At 37.9% G+C, this 25,070-nt stretch overlaps 1 protein-coding gene across 3 annotated transcripts in view; it reads right to left on the bottom strand.

Annotated features, from left to right (window-relative positions):
• The window catches only part of HS3ST5 (heparan sulfate-glucosamine 3-sulfotransferase 5), a 210,751-nt gene that overhangs the window by 78,532 nt on the left and 107,149 nt on the right, over positions 1–25,070 (bottom strand). For all 3 annotated transcript variants that reach the window (XM_074820749.1, XM_074820748.1, XM_074820747.1), the window contains exon 2: positions 19,548–19,756. The gene's annotated coding sequence lies outside the window, so the exon portion shown is untranslated. The remainder of the gene's footprint in view (positions 1–19,547; positions 19,757–25,070) is intronic.

Here is a 25,070-nt window from a genome sequence, read left to right as displayed (position 1 = left end):
ATTAATACTTTGTAAGGTAACAGCAAATGTGACTGTTTATTACTTTAAAAACAAATGTAAATATTTACTAGCTAATATACCAAAATTGATTAATGATGTCAGGTAGCTAAGTTTACACACTTAAAGAAACCTGATATTAAATGTTGATTTAATACTCAGTGTTTTCTTTCTATGCATATCAAATGGAGCACTCAGCGTGAATTACTGACTGCTTTTGAAAATGTAAACCTATACGTCTTTCAAGTCTGATTAATATACATAAAGGTAGCAGTATGCAATTCTTTTCAGAGTGGCTATGTTTACAATGCCTAGATTAAATAATTTTGAAGGTGTTATGAAGAAAAAAAAAAGACAACAAAACCAAAGCAAAACAAACTCTGAACCTGTAAGAGTGTTTTAGAAATAGCTATTAATTTCTTTATATGCTTAGATTTATTCTGCTTTCAATAAAAACACCAAGTAGAAAAGACAAGATAAAGAAACAAACTTTCATGAAGACAAGCTTATTTTGGGGAATCATGGCATGACTTTTAACTACTGTATGACTACTGTGTCTCTGTAATAATTACATAAATGAATCCTGCTTCATTTCATGCTATATTCCCACAAAGCCTTACCGTTTCCTCAAGTGCCATACCCTTTCTATTTTTCTTAATGCTTCCCCAGTAGCAGTCTAAAAGGGTTTTAAATAACTTATGCAAGCCTTTTTTTTTCTTTCCTCTTTCTTTTTTTTTAAAAATTAATCACCTATAAAACTGCATATTCTCTAGATACTATGAGATGAGGATTGCCCCCATTTTGCATAAATTGCTTTTTTGTTACTATTATAAGGCTTATAGGCTCAGCTCCTTGTTAACATGGCTCACAATAAAATTGAGTTTGCTCAGGTCACACTAGAGACTAACACTTGCCCAAAGATATTTCTGCACTTATTGCCTTTTATCCCTGAGAAATCCTCCTCACTGAGCAATAACATTGTTAAATTTGCATCCAGTTCACCTGGGTTTGCAATCAGGGGACATTTCTAATGTACTTCCTTCTCTTAGTTTCACATGGGCCTTAACTTTCAGTTTCTAATTTCTTTTGTCTCACTGACAGCTCAGCAGCGGAGGAAAAAGAGGAAGCTTTTCTCCATCCATCCATCCATCCATCCATCCATCCATCCATCCATCCATCCATCCATCCATCCATCCGATAAACTCTCCATCACCTTCAGGCTTTTTTCCTTTTAAGTTCTGCTGTAATTTTGGTTATGATTATCCTTCCTGAGCAATGACAAAGGTTGAAATGAACCTTTGTCATTGGCAGGGGTAAGGCTAGGTTGGACCCTGCTCAGGGCGGGACCTGCCTCCCTGGCTGCTTGTTGGATGGTGGCAGTAGGATCCAACAAGCTGATGTTTCCTTCCCAAAGCTTGAGGTATCTCTATGGCTTTCCCCATACCATCAGAAGAAAAAATACAGAATGTCACCTAAAATAAAGAAAGGTATAGACATTCCTCCACATATGACTGCATACAAAAGTGTGTTTCCTAATTTGTTTTTCTGTTCTATTCAAACAAAAGGAGCTGCAATTCTTGTAGAAATCAGGCCTTTTGATTTTACTGACTTCTTACTCTGTTTTCTAATCAGTATCCTGCTTTAAACAACTATTCTTCAGTTCTAGAACAATTCTGTTACAGTGACAATTCAGTTATGCTTAATATTGAGTGTATGATTTTCTCCAACTTTCCATTTATTTACAAAATGCAATATATTAAAAAATTATGAATTCCTAACTTTAATATGCATAACACTAAAATTCCCACCTCTCACCCTCCTCAACACATGGGATAAACTCTAATCTCTTTTTGAACCAATATGTACTACAAGAAGAAAGTACAGTCAAGTGAGAAAAAAAAATCTTGATGCTCAAATAAGCAGGATATGTATATTCATATATTCACAAAGAACTTCAACAATGTTTTTAAAATGAGAGAGTTCTGGAGATTTTCCAGCCATCTTCTGGCACTATCAGTAGGGGATATTTCAAACTGCTGTTTCTTCATCACAAATCAGAGTCACTATTAAGTAGCACCCAGGAAGATCGGTGAGCTGATGGGTCTTGCTTGGTTCACTGTATGATGATCAGATCATAGGAGTGTAAACAATTGTTACATCTAGTGATGATATAAGACAAATTTCCAGAAAATAAATAAACCATGCATTTTACTACATTATCAGCTTAACTAGTATCAAGAAAACGTGCCTTGTTGACTGAAACCAACACATGAAATATATCTTGTTAGTAACCATATCAATTTTCTAATCAATTCTACTTCGAGTTTACAGAATAATGCTAACCTATGCAGAAAACAGGGCACACACAGAAAGGCATTCTGTAATACTGGGAAAGGAGGCATTCTACACTCAGACGGAGAAAAAGAAAAGTTAGACAACTCTCTCTATACATCCTTTCACTCACACATTGCAAGTGTGAAAAGGATATCCAAGCATCATTTGTCACATGCTCTGAAGAGCAACTTTTAAAAGAAAAAAGTAATTTTTTTGTCACATTCAAGAATTTTAGAAGTATGAGGGAAAAAGCTGAAATCGGACAGTGGTACACAACAGATGGGTTGAATTTCACTTTATACCTCTAATAGGAATGACAGTTTCCTTAAATGAAGACTTTCTGTAATGAAGTTCTTTATAAAACCTAACAAATATATCTTAACAATGCCCACGCAAGGTGAGAGTATTGCTAGTGTTCCCCCAAGACAGGGAACTGACTACAGAGGTTCAAGATGAATTGTCAAAAGTATCAGCTAATTTGAAATTTAGTTCAAGAAGGCTGCAATCTGGCCCTATTCTGCTGGCATCCTCAGAGGAGGGTACCCGTGAACTTCAGATGCAGTTGGAAATTGTTCACCATTTCTGTCAATCAGACCTCAAGTATTTCTTTTTGCATAGCCAAATGGTGTGAACTGAGAGTGAAATGCACTTAGGGGACAGCTGGGAGAACTTAAATTTTAGTCACCTTCCCACCATCACCAGGAAGCCTGTGGCAGAAGCCGGAAGAAATGTAATGTAGAGTCCTCTCTCTAGGTATGTCTTCTGGAATAGAGTTGAAGCAATTTAAGAAGTTGCCCTCCCCTGTTGTTACAACATCCACAGTTACACTGTTTAAATGTCCTCATCAAGAGTTGGAGTCTGCTTCAGCACAAAGTCAGTGGACTTGTTTTATACTGCCGGTAGTGAATGCAACTCAGTTGTGGAGGCAGAAACCTCCAGCTAATGGTAGTAATGAACAGCTGGTGGGCAGTAACTGCTAAAATTGCTCTACCAAATTTTGAAACCTCAGGTGCTTTAATTTTTACTTCCTGCATTTTTCTGCCTTAGCTGTCATGTAAATTCCATTTTTACCACCTATAAGACACGCCTGTCTCCTACAGAGATTAGCGTATTTTTACTGTGTACTGCTGGCTTGTCCTCAGTGCATAGTCTCTCCTGTGCAGTGAACAAAGCAGAGGTCTGAAAAAAATAGTATGTAATCATGAACTAAAGACTGTGCTATAATGCATACACTCAAGGGGAGTAAATTAGTGCTGCATTAAGCTACCCTAGTCCCTGGGTGCTTACCATTTCAGGACAAAAACCTGTCATTTCTCTATGCTGCTCACTTTTCATGGCAGAAAGCTTGGACTTGTAGGTAAGAAGCATGCTGTAGCATTCTTGCCTCTGCGTGGGAGTGCTGGGAGGTGCACTGGAGCACGCAGCAGCATCTCCGGATCACTGCAGCTGAGGTGCACCCAGACTGGTTCCCCATGTGGCGTAAGTCTTTTCTCCTTGCTCTAAGCATGTAACTGAAACCAGATTGTGCTCTACTTCGTGGACGTCCCACCAGGGAAGAGGGAGCAAACACTTCGCTAGGTGGAACAAACAATTTATCTACAAAGAAATGCTGGACTAAAAAATGGTGGCTTTAGTTCTTGCTGATTGTCCTTCTGCTACTGTGCCCTACACTTACCTTCAGCAAGCCCTTGCCTCACTCTGCAGCAATACTCCTATGGGCTTCACTGCTTCTGCCATTTTTAAAATCTAACCTTTTCACTTTCCCCTGCCCATCATGCCCCAGATTTTATATGCTGAAAATGCTTGTTTGTGTGCTCTCCCAGCATTCATCTCTGTTCAGAATGATTCTTCACAATCTGTAGTAAATAATAGAAAGAAAATGCTCTGTAAGCAGATGCCCATTTTATTTATGTTTTCATATAATTCGATCACAGTCCTTTTGTGCCTTGAAACTTGAAAAATCCACATTAATAACACATCTGTAGGGTTACAGAGGTACATCTGAAAGTGCCAATTCACTTTTATTTGCACACTATACTGGAGAAGCAAAAGGCCAGAGGCAATAGAACGAGGAAGACTGAAATGTTGTTTGCAGTTCAGTCTGCCCTTGTCTTTTCAAAAGGCTAAAATTGTTATTATTCTCCCACACAGTAGCCCTATGGATTTGTTTGTGTCTTGAATTGTGAGCTTCCTATTTATGCCTTTTCCAGAGTTTTGTCATTTGCCTTGTTCACAGAGTCTGACTGGAAAAGCTGCAACATGCTTCCTCTGTGGAGCAATTGCAAGGGTTGCTAAATATTATGAACATGATCCTACAACGCATCTGGCCATGCACTACACTACATAAGCTTGTTCCCTGTTTGTATGGGGGAGGACCTGAAGAAATCATCATAAAAGAGTCAAAAGAATATCTACCAATGACATCTGGAAAAAAAAAATCCTCTAATGAAACTGGGACAGCTAAGAAACACGCTGAATGGAAGCAAAGGTCTTTCATGCAATGAGTGATTCCAGCAGCTGCGGTGTTAAGAAACCCAAGGATCACAGGACAGATAACATTGCAGGGATAGAAGAAGTGAGCAATGGATGAGTTGGAATGACTCATGTGTTTGCAAGCCCTGTTCCCTGTTAGCAGTGTACTTACTCATACAGAGTTTATCTTATGTATTCTTTGTTACTTTCATTCATTTTAACCTGCAGGCTGTAAACACATTTGTTATGAAAAGAATGAAATTACACAAACTCTGTGTGAAGCCCCTGAAATCTTGCTACAGGACTATTCATCACCTTCCCATTCTCATCACAAAGGCACTGCACCATTTGTTATTATTAGATAACACTAGAAAGAGAGGAAAACGGGAAAAAAAGAGGGAAAAAAAAAAGAGAGAGACAACACAGAATGGAGTTAGGAAATGGACAAAAGGCAGAAGAGACATGGTGGTGGTGCTGGAGGACAAAGAAAAAAGAGAGCAGACATGGGCACAACAGGGCAATGAGACTCAATTCAACAACAGGCTTCCTTTATAAAAATATCTTTTCTCTTGCCTCACTACTTTTCTTACTGTGATAAGGTGAGGCTTTTGAGTAATTTTGAATAGTGCCATGGCAGTGATTATCAGAACAGTCTCATGAGTACTTTTAGCCAACTAGTCTTCAGAAGTTCCTAAGTCCATTTTGTCAATTCAATGGGAATTTTAATTGACTATTAAAATACAGCATTACACAATATATTACTGCACTGCTGCAGAAATACCAGCAAATATGCCATCATCAGAAAAGGCGATTCTCTTCTGTGGGTTTTTTGGAACTGCTACAACAGCATAAATAACCTGGAGCAGCAGTAATGAAGATAGAGAAGAGCTTTCCAGGTATGCTTTTCCCCCAAATATAAGCAAAACAAAGCAAAGGTCCAAACACTGAAGCATTAATTTTACATGATTGGGCAGTTTCTCCCATCCCAATACTGCATATGTAATAGGTCACCTTTTACTGTGTGATATAGAATAACAGGCTGCACATCTATACAACAAAGGTTAAAAATTAAATGAGTAAGCGAAACTGCCATATGACAACATTGCACAGAACCCAGCCTCTTTGAGCATGTTTGCTCTCTTTCTGGTTTCCAGAAAAAACATCCCAGTAACTGCACTGATTTAAGATGCAAAGATGGGTGGGCTGAGCCCCAGTTTTGCCAGAGCCCTGTCTCAGCTGATGGTTCCTTCCACAGTGGGTTCCTCCAACACCACCACAGCCAAGAATGTGTCTCACCAGTTCCCGTGAGCTCTCTCACATGCATAGCACAGGGAGATGTGGCAGGGTGCCAGGCATCGTGTCAGTGACAGTCGGTTCATGGCTGAGACCAGTGAGGCTCACCATGGCTCTGCTGTCCTCAGTGAAATATCTCAGTGTATACCATAGTCTGAACCAGCATAAGATGTAAATAGACAACTTGCATTTTGAAGAAATGATGTGGTGACAGGAATGAGCATATCACAAAATCACATTAATCAGCCAAAATTTTATTTCTGGAAATCTCATAAATGAAACAGCATTTTTCCATGCTATATTTGTATTGAATCTATGTAAAGAATCAAGTGACCTTCCATTTAATCATGATTTGCTCATTAGACAACAAGTAATTGAGAAGAAAGCGTGGTAGACTCTGTCGATGAGCAGTATAAAGACCATACACAGACCAAAGGCAGGATGAATATTACACGCTGCTGCTGGTCTCAATGGGCTTTATTAAAAACAAAAGCATACAAAGCAGTTCCTGAACAGGATGATTTTTAATTGTGTCCTCTTGGGAAAACTCTACAAGGCAGACTTTCTTGCCTCCCTTGTAGTCTAGAGGGATCTAACAAGCTCTCAACAGATTCCCATTGGTCTGAGTTACCACTAAGTTTCTGGACTCTAGTTAAGAGTGACAAATTATGTTTAGCTGGTTCTGAAACAAATGCAATTTTACTGACATCTTTTTTACACTAAAAGAAAAAAATTAAAGAAATATATAAAGGGTTCAATGTGACAGTTTCCTCTAGTTCTACTTTCTTATTAGTGTAAGTCTGAGCATACATGAGCAGCAGTGTAAAACTAGCAAATAGTTGCCCTTAAAACAACAATACCTGCAATGTGCCTGACTGCAGTGGGACTGGTCACCAGCCTGCATTGCCTTACGGCACTCAGGAAAGCAGGTTAACCATTTTATTTGGCCTTTACACAGTCCAAGGTTTCTCGAGCCAGATCCAGAGCAGGCAGCTGGGCACAGCACTGCAATGCCATGTTTTACAGCCCTTCATCATCTACACTCTGTTCTGTGTGTAAAATAGGCAATGCATGAGGAAGGTTGGGAAGAGGAAAATCCATAGTATCTGTGGTAGCTGAATAACATGGGGAGAAGAAAACCCAGACCCCGTAGGAGAAACCCTCTGCAGTCAACCAAGCTAAACAACAGGAAGTACCAGTGAAAGGATGTGGCTTAAATTTTGAACCTGCCTCTGTGTCATTCCAGATTTTTTTCTGGGCTAGCAGGGGGTGCTTCCCTCCCATTGGGATTTACAGACTAACATCTGTAGCAAGATCAATTATTTATTACAAAAGATAACCAGAGGAGAAAGAGCAGCACCCTCCTCTACCATCCCTGGCTTATTTCACAGCTTTATAGTTAGTGCCAGACAAAAACCATGCACCAGAGAAGGAGGACTCTCTCTGAAGATTAGCACCCACTTGGAAAGAAGCAAACCAGGCTTCAGTGACTACTTGGCAGAAAACAGGACAAAGCACTCCAGCAGCGGGGCCTGACAGTCTTCAGTTTATGTTACCAAAATCTCTATGCCAAGAGGTCTCAGTGTGACAGCCTGTAACCAGCTGGCTTCTACTAAAACCAGGGGAGCTCCACTCACAGGCACTGGCTGAGGATCTGTCCCCCCAGATATATACGTTTGCTCTGATATGGTAACGATACGGTACATTCCCCCACCATCCCATTGCCTTAGATTGATCTCTCAGATGTTGTGAAAGATGATGAAAGTAGCAAGATGAAAGAAAAAGGAAAAGCTCAAAACAAGCATACATTAAATATTCATAACTGGTAGTAATTGCAAACAGAAAATATAAAATAAAGCAGTAGTAATTATGCAGTGTCCAAATCATCTATCTGCAACTCCCTCCAGGAATTTTCTCCATAGATTTCTGTTACTGAAGTTGGAAAGTGAGACAGGGTTTTTGGCCTGTATCTTTGATCAGTTTTTACTACTTTATTTATCTGATACCTAAATGTAGACTAGTGTGATGAGTTGCGAGTAAAAGTAAGGCTCTATACCTTATTTCTAGTCTCCACTAAAACCTGTAATGAAACTCTGTCTTCAGTAAAAACAAGATGGCATCTCAACTGCGCAAAACTTTTACATTTGCGTTTCAAATGTAAGATGACAGCAAGCTAAGAACTTTATCTAAAGGCTTCTTACACATATAAAGCTTATATTTCTTTCATGTAAAAAGTGATGAACATGTTGACTTTCTGGGAATTACCATTTTTTCAACTACATAATATCACATATTTATTCCATTCTGTGTACGTTTCTGTGGTGTAGAAGCTGGTGTTGCTTAACCGATGTTAAATACCAATGCATGCAGAAGAATCATGAAATACATCCCAGGATATTCTTACAGGTTAAGCTGAGCAGAGCTGCTGGATTTGAATCTCATGTCAGTGCTAGAAAAAGAGGTGTTCAGTCAGATCAAGGCTGAAAAAGTTTGTTGAACTCCAGTATTAGTTTCCTGAGACATAACAGTCCTCTCAAATTACAGAAAATCACATATAATTCACCCTGTTACTACTTTGAATCATTTTAATGTTCCCATGAAGAAGCCTCTCCCTCTGATATGAAACATCAGTTCATAGAAAAAAGTATGAATTCTACTTCCATGGTGAACTTGTCAGTTTTGCCATCTGAGCACTCCACTCAGCTTTGGAGACCACAGTAGCCTTGTTAGGTTTCTAAGGCGCCCTAATTACATATATTTGAGATTGCAGAATGCTTTAATTTAAGCCAGCACACAATCAGATGCTGTACTTTCACAAATATTCAGAAAAATCATCTGCCAGGATCAAGAGTAATTGAACTGATATCTACTGGGTTTTATCTGCAGCTTTGCTGCATAATTTTTCATTTTCTTTAGAAGGCTTTAACACAAAGAGAGAACATGCCTAGAGTCCCACAGAGGTGTTTTGACATTAGCCTTAATAAAACATGAAGAACTCATTAATAAATAATGTTCTGCTAGGTTAACAAATAAAGCTGAATGCATTCGCAAGACCCAGAAGTAAATCACATCATGCATGCAGCCAAATAACTTGTTAAAATGATTGCAATGGTCCCATTTCTTCAGTGTGTTGGCACAGCCCAACACAACATTGCACAAATAAAACCCACTGCAACATATATGCATGCACCTTCAATTATAATGTTACCTGTCAATTTTTATTTGCACTCTGTGGGCTTGAGGGGTTTGTAAACAAGCATTCATGACAGTGACAAAGAGATATACTTATATATTGTTAAGCTTTGCTGAGAGAGCACTGCTGTCTGGAGTTTCAAAGGAAAAGACCTCTTATATTCATTGGGTTATGTATGCATCATCCCATTCCTGTGTCAAAGCTACAAGCTTGATACATTTTACTGCAGACACATTTGAGTTACAGCTTTCAAGGCTGTGTCAATATTTCCATATGTCATTATTTTCCAAGGTTAAACATTCTGGCAAGTTTTGAATCAAGGTCTGAGGAAAGCTTCTAGCTGTGTGGGGTCAATGACACAACTCCTGTCAGCTTCAGCTACACCAAGATTTCATGTAGAATCCGGAGTAGGATTGTGGCAACATTAGGGTCTGGATTCATCCTCCATCATGATGACTTTCTCAGTTAAGTGCCTAAGTTGAGAGCTGAAGTCACCTTAAACTCTCCCTATAATCAATGCCAAGAGATGAACGTTTCCAGAATATGATTCAGATCTGGGCTGCTGATTACAGAATCAGCTTAAAATGAGCAAGTTCTCAATTTAGAGACTTCTGCTATGTGCTTATGCTTCTAGGCAGGAAAACTCCTCAGTCCCTCCAATGAGGCCAATGAACAGATTGTACAATTCCAGTTTGGGCCTGTGAGATCTACACAATTTGTCAGGGAAAAAGGAAAAAGGAAAATGTTTCCTTATTTTTAGCTTATATTTAAGATATAGTCATATTCTAAGTAAAGGAGTCATGATATTCTGAAACAGGGACAAAGAATCCAAATGCATGTCTTCAAGTCTCCACCACAGTTTCTATAAGAAATGCTACATTCCTCTATGTTAGTTCACTGTCATTTGTAAGTAATGTAACTATCTTGGAATGAAAATTGATTAAAAAAAAAAAAAAGTATTTCATGTCATCTATTTACTGCAAAACCAAATTCCAGCATATTTAGAGTGTTTATAAAAATGAGATTATTTTTCACACCTGACTGAGCTGCCAGGTTCCAAGAGTTACTGTGAATAAGAGGATTGGATGAAGCTATAATATCTTCTGAAAATGACTTCAAATTTCTGATACATTTGATGAAAGAAATAGCTATTTAGATAGGGAAAACCCATCTTTCTGGATTTTTTTTTTTTAAGAGACGATATTAAGAAAATAAATTTCAGATCCATGCCATTTTTAGAAGGAAACCGAACCTTTTAATATGAGCCACAAATGGGGTGATTTTCGTGTGACATTTTGAAGGACAAAAGTAGAAAAATTTTGGGGTTTTTTTAAACATCCACAGATTTAAGTCATTCAGGGATCTGAAATGTTAAATAAGCCTCCATGATATGGGACAGTAAGTAGAGGTGGATAAAGTGCATGGCCCATTTAGTTTCCATGGGTTTCTTCCATTTACCATTGAACATCATTTCTACCCATGATAACATAAGAATACGAATGCATGAACACAAGTCAGCGAAAACAGTGAACTATTTTAGTGAATACACTTTCCATATGTTATCGTATGGCTTCACAATTTCTGTTAACTTGATGTTGGGAAGCAGACTTGGTGTGTGTTACCTCTGAAAATGAAGATTTTAGAATTCAGTCTCTATTCCCTTTTTTTCCCCTTAAGTAAAGCCTAAGTTCTCCAGCGAGGAAAAACTTGCCCATGTTCTCAGGTGAGAAACATGAAATTGCTGAGAAACTTTCAGTGTCTGGTCAGTGCAGAACACAAGTTTTTGGAGGTGCTTGGCTTACGAGATCTGATGCCTACGGAATGTGAGAGTTGGCTGAAATCACAGCACAGCCAATACAGCAATGCTTCTGGGTTGTGTGATCACAGGTTTTGAAGTGACAATCTTTCTTGAAAGCTAAGATGCTTGTGAATCCTCAAATACTAAATGGGCACTAAAGATTTTTTTTTTTCCGATTGCTCTGGTAGGCTTCTGTATCCAAATTCTGCTTGCATTATACTTCAGCTATTTACAACCTTCTAGGAACATGCCAGTAATCCAGAAACATATATAAGGACATTGACTTTTGGTCTTAAGGAAATAATTTAGGAATAATTTAGTATTACTTGACATTGGACGGCAAAATTAGATCAGAAATTTCTATCCATTGTATGCATTTACATAGTTTTAAAACATTATTTCTACAAGATGTTAAAATCCCAAATATCCAAAAGTAATTTATGGTAAGCCTTATGACTATATGAGGGCACAGCTGACACTTTCAAACAAGCTGCAACAGATATTCACGTAGCAATATGTGTATATTACCATGTGATGGAATCACACAATACATACAGCTGTAAATGGAAGTGCTTTATGGAAAGAAAATACTTTTGCTACCTCATTTTGATGCACATTAATCTACAAGGAGAAAAATCCAGGGAATGGTATTTGTGCCACAAAATATAAAAGTCAGCTAGAACAATCAATCAAAAACAATAAGGACAAGAAAATTATTTTACTATTCTTTTTCTTTTTGCATTACTAATTTAAAAAGAAACGTGATTAAATTTTTGTAAACAATATGTACAGAGTTTTGTTATATTTGAAATATTAAAAGTTATTTGAAGCACTATGCAATAGCTGTTAAAGCAGGAACCACTTTGTTAGGCCCATTAAGACAGTGGCTTTCTTGATCTCAATCAAGCATATTAATAAAGGAGGGAAAATGCCACCCTCTGTTAGAACAATGATGAAGGACACGAAAGCATTTGGCATCCTTTAGTATACACATCTTGTAGCTGAGTTTGTAATTTTACTTCAGGGAAGGAAGAAGGGTTTAGGCTTTAAAGTAACAGTTAAATACCTAGAAAAAACCACCAACCAAACCAACAAGCATAAATTCCCCAGTATTTTTAAGGCAACATTTCCTGTGAGTCTCCTAGCAGATCAAAACACTTCAGTTCTCATTACACGCCCTTGAGAGCAAAACATTCACACCCCAGCTTCTGGTTTGCAAGGAGGCAGACGCTAACTAGGAGAGTTTTGGGGTGTTCACTGCCCCCAGGTCTGCTGGGATTCCCTGCAGTGACAGGGTGTTTTTGGGGGACATGACACGAGTGACCCTGAAGTAGATCGGTTGGCCATTCATTCCTCAGAGGAACTGGGTTACACAAACGGACAAGGAAAAGAAATTCCCAGATTTCTGGAGGATTCCCCTGTGCCCTTTTAGCTGGTCAGACTGCAGTCAGGATTTATGATTATACCTTATGATTCGAGTACTGATACGGGAGAAATTCTGCATTGTTTCCATGCCTTCTCTAACAAGCTCTGTCTTTTAAGTACTCCTCTAGGAATATACACACAATTTAGAAAAACAAATGCTTTATTCATGATAGCAATAAGTACAGCATGGCTGTACACATACCAATTGAATAGTAGGTTTGCATTTTTTATTTTATTCCTCCCAATAACTACATGTTCCTACAAGTGCCTCACAAATGTGCACTGAGTTTTTTACACAGCTTTTAATGGAGAACATTTTAAATAGTTTCATAAAGTGAATGAAGCTGTGATAAGCAACACAGCTGGTGAGCCAGTGAAGAGACTACAAGGAAGGAATTACCAGGAGGAAAATGTTCTAGGAATGTATTTTCCTTATGAGGCCCAAAGATTAACCAATTAAGATTAGTGCTCCAGTTCATATATGCAAAATATATATGTGGAAAATAAACAGGATGACTCGAGTACTGTCTGAAAACATCTTTGCTTCAGAGACAAAAATTCCTCTGACAAGTATCTACCAAAAATCAAAACCATGCAATCACCAGTAAGAAAAGCAAAACATTAACGACCTGTATTATCATTTTACTCTTGCTTACTTCTGAATGTGAACCGGAGGAAATACAAGAGAAATGTTTAGAGGAGCACATCTTATTCAGGTCATATTGTGACCTCAGAAAATCCAAGGGAATAAACTGCAGGTGACTGCTTACACCAACAAAATCCTCACAAGTGAGACCCAAGGATGCCTTTTTTCTTTTCCCTGTTGAAGGAGCTGAGTAAAGCAAAGATAATGTTGCCAGGGAGAAGGTTCAAGATTTTGACAGTGAATACAAACGGTTTTACAGATATTTCTCTTCCATAAAGATGCTCGTAACTTTTTATTAATGTTTGGACATGTCTTGAAGACCTGTTCCATCCTCAAATTGGATTCCAGCTTCCCCAAGAGTATTGTGTGTGGCTTCTCCAATTGTGTGCTTTCGTGGGGTGTTATTTGCTTGCAGCTTTCATGTATGCTTTCACCTCTTCCCACCAGTTATTCATTCCTATAGGCTAATATTGTTGTGTCCTGGCACTTCACAGATGAGGGATGTTTGTATGACCTACCAGAGTTTAAATCACCTGTCTTTCACCTTTCTCCTACCAAGAGCAGAAGGCTTAATTTTAGCAGACGCACTGAACTTCTGAAAGTCAAATTCTTTTTTGGAAGGACGCTGCAGTATTTACAGACCCTAAAAGTTCACTGCATAACCAGAAGAGATGTATTATTCCTCTCTCAGAAGCTCTCTTTACTCAGAAGGTTTTAAACTGTTTCTTGTAGAAGCTGTACATTTGTGGAAAATGAAAAAGTATGGATATCAAGAGATTCAAAACAATTGTACCTTTGAGTACAAGATTAGTGCTTTCTATCCAAATGCAAATAGGAGCCTCAGAGACAATACCTTTCAGAAGCAATGTTCTCTTACTGTGAAGAGTGAAACAGCCCTGGATACATGAGTTATATCAGCCCCTTAAAAAGTACTCAGAGATCTCTGCAGCTAGGCCTTTGTCTTGGAGTCACGGAAGAGTTTTCTAGACTTTGTTATTTTTGCTGCCTCATTTTTTAAGCTCAGTGAAAAGCTAAGAAATACTGCAAAAACCTGTGTTGCATATGCTTTTGATTGGAGTGGGAAGAGTTCTTGGTTCATTCTCTGGGGCCACAGCTGAGCAACATGCTTATCCCCACCTTTTTCCAAGGATGTGAACAGCCTCATTGCAAACTAATGCTTAAAGGCATGCGCCGAGGAATCTTGCTCAACTGGCTGTCTGGATCATTTCTGTCTTTCAACCAGTATTGTCTGGATCTCACCCAAGTTCAATCTCAGACAGATGCTCTTCTCCAGGAGCCACTTTCCTCTAGGCAGTGCAACATCTTTGTGATGACTCTGGTTACATCTGTGGAAAATGAGATATACACTTGGGTGTCATCTGCAAAGCCTGTAGCAGCTTAGCTCCTTTCTGAATAGTTTTCTGGAAGTATTGGAAAGGGAAGTGGGGAGAGGATTTATAGTCCTATGGTCAGACTGCAGGTGCAGGATACTGGGAAAAAAACCTGATTGTACTAGTGTTGTTTTGGGGTTTTATTGAAACCAGGTTTTGTGTCTGCAAGGTATACAAGATTGGGATATATTCACTTAGCATTTAAAGGAAGAAGAAAGATAAATAATTCCTTATCCATGTCTGAAATTAAAAAGTCCTTGCAAATTAATGCAGCATCAGCAAGCTGGATTAATAATACTAGCAAATGGAAACATAGTGCGCAATATCAAACTCTCTGGATAAAACAGGTATAATAAAGACTATTGTTTCTTACTGCAATATATTTTGGCCACTGTGTATTTTACGTTTAATTTTATGGTGCAGAAGACATTACTGAAAGAACAGCTTTACTTTATAATTTTCTTGTTTGGTAGAGCTGATGTATTAAAAAGGTTAATGTACTAAATTTACATTTTTCTAGACTGATTATTTCTTACTCCAATCTCTCCTTCCTCATTCTTAACCTTTTTAAAAAGAAATGATATAAAATAGGACTTCTTTTTGACAGCTTTAGTCAGAAAACCTTACTTTCCCTGACGATTTTCATGCTCTACAAGCTTTGCCATCATAAACCACTTTGCATGTATTAAGAAGGAGTATTATATCAGATGAGGCAATTTAAGTGTATCCCATTTCACTTGGTGAAACTAAGCAGCTTTGCATTACAACTAAGTTGAGCTAATGAGAATATGCTTGAAGCATGTGTTACCTGAAGTTAGCTAGTCATTCAATACTGCAACCTGAGAGTTTGTAAAATGATGGCAGAAATCCTGCTGTGAGGGAGATAGGAAAATTATTATAATCTGCATTCCTAAATTGAATGAGTATTTTGCTCAGCAGAGGCCTCTTGACTGCAAATAGTCTGAAATTACATCCTGCTGTTTAAAATGCCTTTTTTTCAAAGTGAGTGAAAATGCCCACATTTTCTTAAATCAGATATATTTTGAATCTTATGTGAGTAAAATTATTGAGAAAGGGAAAGTCATATATCCTGCACTTCCTCTTGTAAAAGCTCTTTGATATTCAAATTTTTGATAGCAGGGACAAAGTGTCTAGAATTCATGCTCTTTTACTTTTCTTTTAATTATTTAATTATTAGATTGATAAAGCTGATCATCATCTCTCCCCCATCACTTTATTACTGAAAAAAATTCAATGTTTACAAGTTCCTTATTTTGTACAAAGGAACATTTTAATATAGATATTTCATCAGAATCAGCTAATAGATGTGATACTCAACATACTAGTAAACTAAAACTTATATGCAAAGTATCCAGAATATACAATACAAACATGAGCAGAAGACCATGAACTAGCAAGTAGAAAGAGGAAATAAACTTCTCTCAAAAGAGTAGCATAGAAAATATAACTTAATTCATGCAAATTCTTTATCTCATTAAAGCTAGAAATGATAACAAAAAAAAAGAAAGAAAAAGGCCTGGGGTCACTGTAGGTTTTGGTCACTTTAGCTGTTTGAACAGTCATGTTCTATTGTGTAAAAACAACAAATACCTTGCATTACATCCTGCCTGAGAGTCTGAAATGGAAGAGGGGTGAGTCATCTTATCCTCCTCTAATTCTATGTCCTTTAAGTAGTGACCGGTTAAAGATAAAGGAAGATTATGGAACAACTTGTATGGACAGCAGTTCTCCACAGCTAGAGTCAGAGGAGGCCTCAGCTTTGCAACACTCAGCTGTGTGCATGTTTGTAAGTTAAACAGACCAGGGCTAATTCTCTTGCCCAGAGTGTGGGTGACCCAGACTCTTCACCCCAAAGCAAGGTGGCTGTATTCTTAGCTGCTTCCTGGAAACCGTCCCTACTCCATGCTGCTCCCTGAACTCTATCCTGGCATTGCGTGGCATTGTAGGGCAAAACCATGATAGGGAACATGTGAACAGATGGGATGGATGAGCAGACGCCAGGGATCAAACTCATGCTCAAGCCCTGTTTTGCTGCTATAGATAGATGTATATAGCTTTAGTTTTGCTGATGAGGCAAAATGGTTGAGAGGAAGATGTGGTTACTCTTGTGTGAAAGATGGCTCTCAGGAGAGCCCCAAGTCAGGCAAAGGTGATGACAAGGGCAGAGACATATCTTCAACACAACCTGTTTTTCTGGAATTTAAGGGACCTTATGCTGAGTTGCAGTCATGTTGCTTTGGATTAGGATTCACAGCTCTGACCTACTTCGGAAGTGGTGGATAGATCACTTCTGTTTTACCTCCTCACAAAATATATCTGACAGAAGATATCTTTTGTTCTGTACATTGCCAGCCTCCCAAGATATGGAAGGGCAGAATTCAGTCTTCCCCATGTCATGGGACACTCCTCCCAACCTCCAGGAGGAACTAGTCTGAATGCAGAAAATCTCCAGGATCAGTTTTAAATATGGAGTTATGCCAAACATTCCCAGTTCATAAGCCATCATATGCGGGGTGGTTTTTTTGAGTTTTTTATTAAATGCACAACATTTCTTTTGACTTAGTAAGCTAGGTAGTCAATTCAGTATAACCATCATTTGCTCATTTACATAAGGGTAATTTCTTACTTTTACTATCTAAGCTTCTGCAAGCCTTGTGGATAAACCTAGTTGTACTTGTGTTCTTGCAAAAGGCAGAAGTCACCAGTAACAAAATTCATCATGGAAAATTTGGACAGGTGAAACTCCACTGGATTTGCAGCCAGTCAGATAATTTAGCTCATTCTTTTTGATTTGCACTGATTAAATGAATTTATATCTACTACCTATCAAACAAAGTTTGTTCTCCAATCTGTCAAATAATGTCTGTAACATTTGCTATAGCATAAACTACAAAATCCACAAAACTGAAGAATAAAGCTTTTTTCTGCATAACTTTCTATCCAAATTTATATATTGGCATTATTAATGTGTGCTTTAGCAGCAACACCATAGGGAAAATGAAAGATATGTAGGATCTTTCCAGCATTACCTATCCTAATATAGCAAGGCTCTGTCAACAATTGTACTGAGTTCACAGAACCCATAATCCTATACATTATATATATTTAACAGTCCACACAAATACATATTACACAAATGCCCCAAGAAGTACAAACATGCATGCAGTCCAAGGTGGTGGAGTTCACAACACTTTTGACCTTTGAGCTCTGCAACTGTGTGAGATATGCACCTCTTACTATACACACATGTATAAAAGATGTAATATTATAAAAAACATTCTATACTTTAAAGCTACAATATATGCCCTATATGAATTTTACTTTCTTGGAAAGTATTTAGATGTTGCAGTGAGGGCACCCCACAGAACTAACTTAGCTCTCCTCCATATGGAAATCTTTGCAAAATCTTGCAACTTCTCTAACCTTCCACTTTTAAATGGAGTCTGTACTTTTATATCCATGTTCTTGTTTCTACTGAACTCTGTTACAAAAACTCTCAGTAACTTCAACATAACTTAGATGAAACAAAACTGTATTGTTACTTTTTTTTTTTTTCTCCTCTTTCCTATCTTGAGTAGACATTTGGTGCCAATGGGGAAACAATTCCTTTTGATGAGGGATGATATTTTTTTCTTCTATTTACTTATACAGGGAGTAGGCATTTCAAATGCAAACAGAAATGCTAGCTAGAGTGGCAGACAGAGACTGATTAGAAAGCTGCTATTCAGATGATATCACTAGAATCCCTCTACAAAAATGAGAAAGCAGAGCTCAATTCATGTAATTCTAATTGCATCAAGTTTGAGCTCCATCAATTTTAGCTAATAGCTTTCCTGCAACCATTTTAATAGGTTGTGGAGATGTTTAATAAGAGCAAATAGTATTTGTAAAACTAATTTTTTAAAAAAATTGTCCAAATCAAATAAGATGAGGTCGACAGAGTAAAACTGAAAATAATTTTGTCTCCTCCTCCCCCAAACCCAGATAGAGCATTACGCCTGAAGAATATTCTGCAAAAGATGAAAAACAGATGGTAATCATAGAATAAAATCAAGGTTACATGACTGTTCACTTTTCTACTGTATGTAGCATTATCCACATCATTGTAAACTTTTTTTTTATAATGTTATGATTGGTGTTGAAAATCCTGATGTATCTTTATGATCTTGCTACTTTCCTTGTCAGTTATGTGTCTGAGATGTGACTTGATGTGCACATATGCCCACACACATTGCACCACCTTTCTGAGCATGTATTTTTTGCAGAATGGTTTCTTCTGCATTTACAATCATACCACAGAAAAATGATGTCAGTGAATTGTCCTGATCGAGGGTGATTTCCTGAAGTGACAGAGTGGTGACAAATTAATATCCACAGATTATATAATATTTTAACAGAAATCAAGGGATAGAAAAAACATTTTATTAAAATCTTACAGCTTCCAGGAAGGAATAGCTGCCATTAGAAAGAAATTAATTTTTCCAAAATGTTATGTATGTCTTCGGCATTCCCCTGAAGCCCACATGCCATCTAGAACAACTATGTACATAGGTGGACAAGCATCTAACCCCTCATCCCCATTGACTGTAAACAAGGACCACCTTGTGAACAGAGGTAAGTAGAATACTCTTCTCACCCCCTTTTTACCAGCCATAAAACAGATGAGTGTGATTGCAATGCACTAAACACAAGCTTTGAAGAAATACCACAAAAATAGATAATGGCAGTGAAGCTCAGAGCATGGGCAGAGCTTGCTCTTGTCAGCCAGCAAGTCATTCAGAGGGCTTTAAGTTGCACCAGCTCACTAAGTATATTTGTTCCATGGCAGTTAAAAGCATGATCTCAACTACATATCTGGTGTCAATCACCATTTTATCCACCTGTGGCTATATTTATGCAACAAATTGAAACAGTGTGCACTGCTAATGTTTAAATGAAACAGTCCTGAAACTTCAGGTTTTTAAGGAATACACTAACCTTTGTGTCCTTATGCACATGCAGAAAGTCCAATACAGCTACTTTTGATGAAGAACATTCAGGAAGAATTTAACTCATCTGTTCCAGCGCTCAGTCTCAAGAAGTCTTTAGTGGTTACTGAAAAGACCAGTCAAGGGATAAAGCAATTCCAGGTATGCAGATTGTAAAGATCGGACATCTCTGCTGAAACGGCGTACAACTTGCTGAGCCTGTATGAAAAGAGAAGATGCTTGCTGCATATTTGAAAAAAAAAAACCCAAACAATAGAACAAACACTCAGTTTCTCTCTTTAAGACTGAAAAGAAATTTTGTGCAGTACGGCCCCAGAGGTAGCACTTGCCAGCTCAAGTTTTTCGAAGTACTGTCTCTGTTATCTTGTAAACATTGGCAACCTGGAATCTGGAGCGCAGGTTAGGGAGGAAGGGGAAGGGGAAGGAGAATTACAGTAAATGTGTTTCATAATAGTAAGCCCCAAACAAAAACCACTCCCAATAATAGAAGATTGCTAATTATATTTAAAGTAGGTTACAAGAAAAAGAATGTTAGATCTTTACTGGCAGGAGGCAATGTACTGCACATGCTACTGCTACTCAGCAGTTACCCTTGATACTGACCAGAAATGTATTTTACAGCCATCTTGTAAATCACTGGAAAACTACTTTTATACTGAGAACAATGCCAGACCCATCTGGAGAAACTGTTTATAGTATTTAGTGAGAATTTTTTGACTGTTCTTGTCTTTTTTCCGTTTTCTGTTTTTTTATAATCTATCTATGCCTCCATATTGAAGAAATGGGACACAGACACAAACATGAATATGGTATTCAACTGCAAATCCTGTATTATGATTTCTAGCTTTAGGCATGAACATATACTTTCTTTCAAAGTAAATCAAGCCTCAAGGAATCTGGAATACAGTTAAGCCCTCCAAATCATCAATGCCAATGTGACTTGCCAAAAGACATTAACTCTGTAATTATTCTGTTAATCAGGAAAATAATACTTCTGAGTGGAGAAGCAGAATTAAATAAAAAGGTTTCTACAGAAATATTACAAAGAATGAGCAGTCTGAGCACCTCACAGTATGCTCAGAGTCTAACAAGTGCAGATGCCTTTGCATACTTGAAACTAAATTTTGTGACGTTTGATGCACCAATAAAAGAACGTAGAAATGTACAAGGCAGAAACATAGAATGTGGTATGAGTCTAGGAAAATAACAGCCACTCTTTCTTTGCAATGAAATGTTATTTCACTACATAATTTCCATCTACATTACATAAACTACTTGCTTGGCTCAAGAGCAGTTTACTTCTGACTGCTGTTGCCTGTATGATACATGATTTACAATGCTGAATTATTTGTTTTTCCATCAGAAACATTTATTTGTTAATAATTTATCAGATAAATGGCTTCTGATTGAGCAATTTAAAAAATGTAGGCAAATCAATGGCAAAAGACACCAAGCAGCATATTATAATGATACAGTAATTCAAGCCTATACATTAGATCAAACTGATAATGTCCCAAAAGCCCTCTTTTGAGAGCTCAGTTTCATAGAGTAAATGTTCAGCTGAAATAACTAATAAAACATCTCAACTACTGCTCTGTGAAATCATGCCAGTATCATGAACAGTGGCTTTGAAAACTAATTGGCTGGCTCCAGAAAACAAGCAAACAAACAAACAAAAACCTACAAAATTTCTCTGCAAGTATACAACTTCTCCCTGGAAATGAGATTAATAATCACATGAAGAAGACAAATGAACTCTCCTCTCAGATGTGTGAATGGGACTTTGGAAATCAGAAGGACCCGATTCCTTTGATGTCAGTGATAGAGATATAGATTGTAGCATTAGATCCAGTGATTGCCATGACTCGTATGCGCGATACAGTGAAGGAAGCAAATGAGAAAAACCCCTTAAGAGGGACCTCTTAAGGGCTCTTGACATATCACAAATAAGTCATGCTCTAAGTTACAGGATATTCAGCTAAATTGATCACAAGAAAAATAAAATGTATTCTAATGGCTATGCTTTGACAATCCTCACTACCTTTGAAGTTTTAGAGAAAAGGAGGGAGATTTGAAAACACTTTTGTAGGAAAGCTGCAAATATACATTTCCCCTCTTTCCTATAAGTGTATTACATGAATTAAATAACTTAAAATTTTCCATGGCAGTACTCAAGCTCCCCAGGAATAATGTTGAAAGTTCTGTCACTTTATGGGCATTCTGTAATTGCAGAATGGACTGGCGTTCCATCAGGTTTAAGGAGACTAGTCAATAAAGTGTGGACAGTATGTAGACTTATTTATAAAATGTATATTGTTCAGTTTAAATGAACACACATATTCTGCCAAGAATAGATTGTTTTCAAACTTAGTAATAGATAGGATTTCTCTTCTGTTGTTTGATGAAATCTCATATTGATTATAAACAATAAGTTTCAGGAATGACCCATCTACCAAAAAGCCACAATCCAACACGGAATATATGCAAATATCAATATATATAATTATATATAATGAACACAAATATCATCAATTTATTTAATGTAAAGTTTAAATGAATACATATGAAGTAAAAAATCAAATTAAGTAGGGTAACTTTTTTTTCTTATTTGATTTCTAATTGAACTCTTTGTGCTAATGAGAACACTGCAGATTTTTGTTTAGTGACTGTCCATTTTCGATGTGCATTTACCCACTCTACCTGAGACTAGATTCTTTGATCAATGTGTCCTTTGAGACTCCATGCCCAGGATTCATAGGGGTCTCCACGCCCACAAGAGGGCAAAAGGACATCATAGATCCAACCACTTTTAATTCTTTCCCAGAGTAGTATTCCTTTCAACAGACTGATTGCTTTTCTTGTAAGGGTGCTTGCATTAGTGTCAACACCATTAACCAGTAAGTTGTGTCACTCTTTTTGCACAAAAAACTTTCTAGCTGCTTTCTTTATAAGCTAGATATGCTCAGACATATCCAATAAAGAAGAAGCAAAAGTTTCAGGGATCCAAGAAATTCCTGCATGCAGAGCCTTAGTTACATTTTTGGTTCATGAAGCTGCTGGGTCCTGGTCCTCTGACTGTTCCCACTTGCCTCATGTTACCTTGCTCCTGGGCTCCCTCTTGAAATGAGCTGGTTGGTTCCCCACATGTCATTGCATCACCCTGGCCAAAGTTCACATGGACATCACTCCCCATAGCTGGTAGGGACTTGCCAGACTTGACATATTCTGTCCTACACAGCTGTTTGGGATAACCCAGAGTCGTGGTTGAGGCCCAGTTGGCCGCTAAGTACCACGTAGCTGCTCACTCACTCTTCCCCACACAGTAGGATGGGGAGAAGAATAAAAAAAAAAAAATAAGTAAAACATGGGTTGAGAAAAGGACGGTTTAATAACAACAACAAAACAATATTAATATTACTAAAATTAATAATAATAATAATAGTAAAACTAATGAAAAGGGGTATAACAAAAAGAGAGAGAAATAAATCCAGAGAAAAAAACCAAGTGATGCACAATGCAGTTTCTCACCACTCACTGACTGATGCATGAGAAGTGATCTGCCCCTCCTGGCCCACTCCCCCCAGTTTATATACTGAGCGTGATGTTCTATGGCATGGCATATACCTTTGGCTAGTTCAGGTCAGATGTCCTGGCCATTCTCCTTCCCAACTTCTTGTGCACCTGCTTGCTGGCAGATCATGGGAAACTGAAAAAATCCTTAACTTAGGATAAGTGCTACTTAGCAACAACTAAAACATCAGTGTGTTATCAACATTATTCTCACAGTGAATCCAAAACACACTGTACCAGCTACTAAAAGAAAATTAACTCTAGCTCAGCCAAAACCAGGACACCCAGCCAGCTGTGGTCCTCACATACCCCCACATGCCTTTATGATGCATGCCTTTCCTCCATTCACTTAGTAGAGACAGGAGGAGAGAAGGACTAAACAATAAGAGAATAACCAATTGATGTAGATGTATCATTCCTCTCCATTAAGAGAGCAAACCCCTTACTCAGCCACTTGATGACTTAAAAGCATTTCAAAAGCTCATTGAATTCAAAGCAAAGGATATTGTCTCTCATTAGAAACTATTCAAGAGGAGTCACCTGCACTGCATAAAGGTTTGCAGTGTTCCAGGCTGAACTGGTTCCCACTCCTACCAAGGGCAGCTAGCCACTGCGTAGCTGTGTGGCTGCACCAGTGTCCAATATTGTGGACTCCGATCATTAAAAATCGTAAGTCAAGGCACACCAAAAAGTAAGATCTGCTGAAGGTTATGTTTGCTTGTTTGTTTTTATTACTGGTTTCCTTCTCTGAACCTGCCACATGCATTTTTTCTGTGTGTTTCAAGTACAAGAAAGCACTCTGTGAGAATTCTTATAAAGACATGAAAAGACAAGAGTCTCCTGGTTTTGGAAAGGCAGAATTTAAAAAGAAATATTCTTTTCTTTTTTTTTTTTTTTAGTTCAGAAAATAGCAAGCAACTAAATGCTTGTACATTATGAGAAGTAACCTCCTCCTTCTTCACACATAAAAATTACTCTCCCTCAAATAATACATAAAAAATGGTCATGTACATACACCTAGTCCATTGCCATGTAAAATAAAAGGAGTTAGATTAAACCATGACAGCTAAATCATACTTGCTACTTCAACAGAGTAAGACAGAAGGCACTAAATCTCAAAGGGTAGATGTTTTTTCTCTTTCACTTATCACTGTGATCTCTTGCAGTAGTAGCTACCTGAGGTAAGTCTAAACACCAAAGGTCATTCAGACTAAAACCTAATGAACAATACCTCATTGTTTGGTTTTAGTGCTATTTTGAGCCCACATCCAGATACTATAATTTAATATTATAATAGTTAATGTGTGTCTTTCTAAAGCATTTCACTTCTCAGTATATTAACTGAAACCTATGTAAACATTAAAGGTGAATAAGAAGCAGCCAACTGGCTACATTTCCTCCTAGACACTGCTGTGAAAACAGCACAGAGAGCAGTTATAGTTGCTCCCATGGCAGTGAAGAGGCTGTCCTGGCAGCAAGTGTCAGGGCTGCTCTGGCAGGTTCAAGTCACAGTCACAGCTGGTCCCTACAAAAACAATGAATTTACCATGAATGCCATGAAAACGCATAGAGAGAGCCATAATTAAGTGACTGGGGACAAAAAAGAAAAAAAACCCAAACAACCTGAAATATCTGTGGTTCTCACACAGATTTTCACCTCCTAGTTTCTCTCTGCTCCATGAAAATAATTTTCAGAACAACCTAAAATTTCTGAGCCTATGGCATCTGTCCAACACTGACAATCAGACTGTCCCAACTTCTAAGAAGCCAGAGCTTCTAGCATTTGTATCTCAGGGGCAAACCTTTCTCAGAGATTGTCTTAGCGAAATAGCATTGGGAAGTCTTCCAGTACAGACCTGCAGAGTTGACCACATGTAGTCCAGGAACTCTTGATGAAATCTGGGAGGAATTTTTATAGATTGCTGTTTCTACGTGCCACACA

The sequence above is a fragment of the Strix aluco genome, chromosome 3 (genome assembly GCF_031877795.1).
Source record: "Strix aluco isolate bStrAlu1 chromosome 3, bStrAlu1.hap1, whole genome shotgun sequence".
In the NCBI taxonomy this organism is placed as follows: domain Eukaryota; kingdom Metazoa; phylum Chordata; class Aves; order Strigiformes; family Strigidae; genus Strix; species Strix aluco.
Note: the sequence above shows the minus strand (reverse complement) of the source record. Positions and strands in the feature narration are given on the sequence as shown.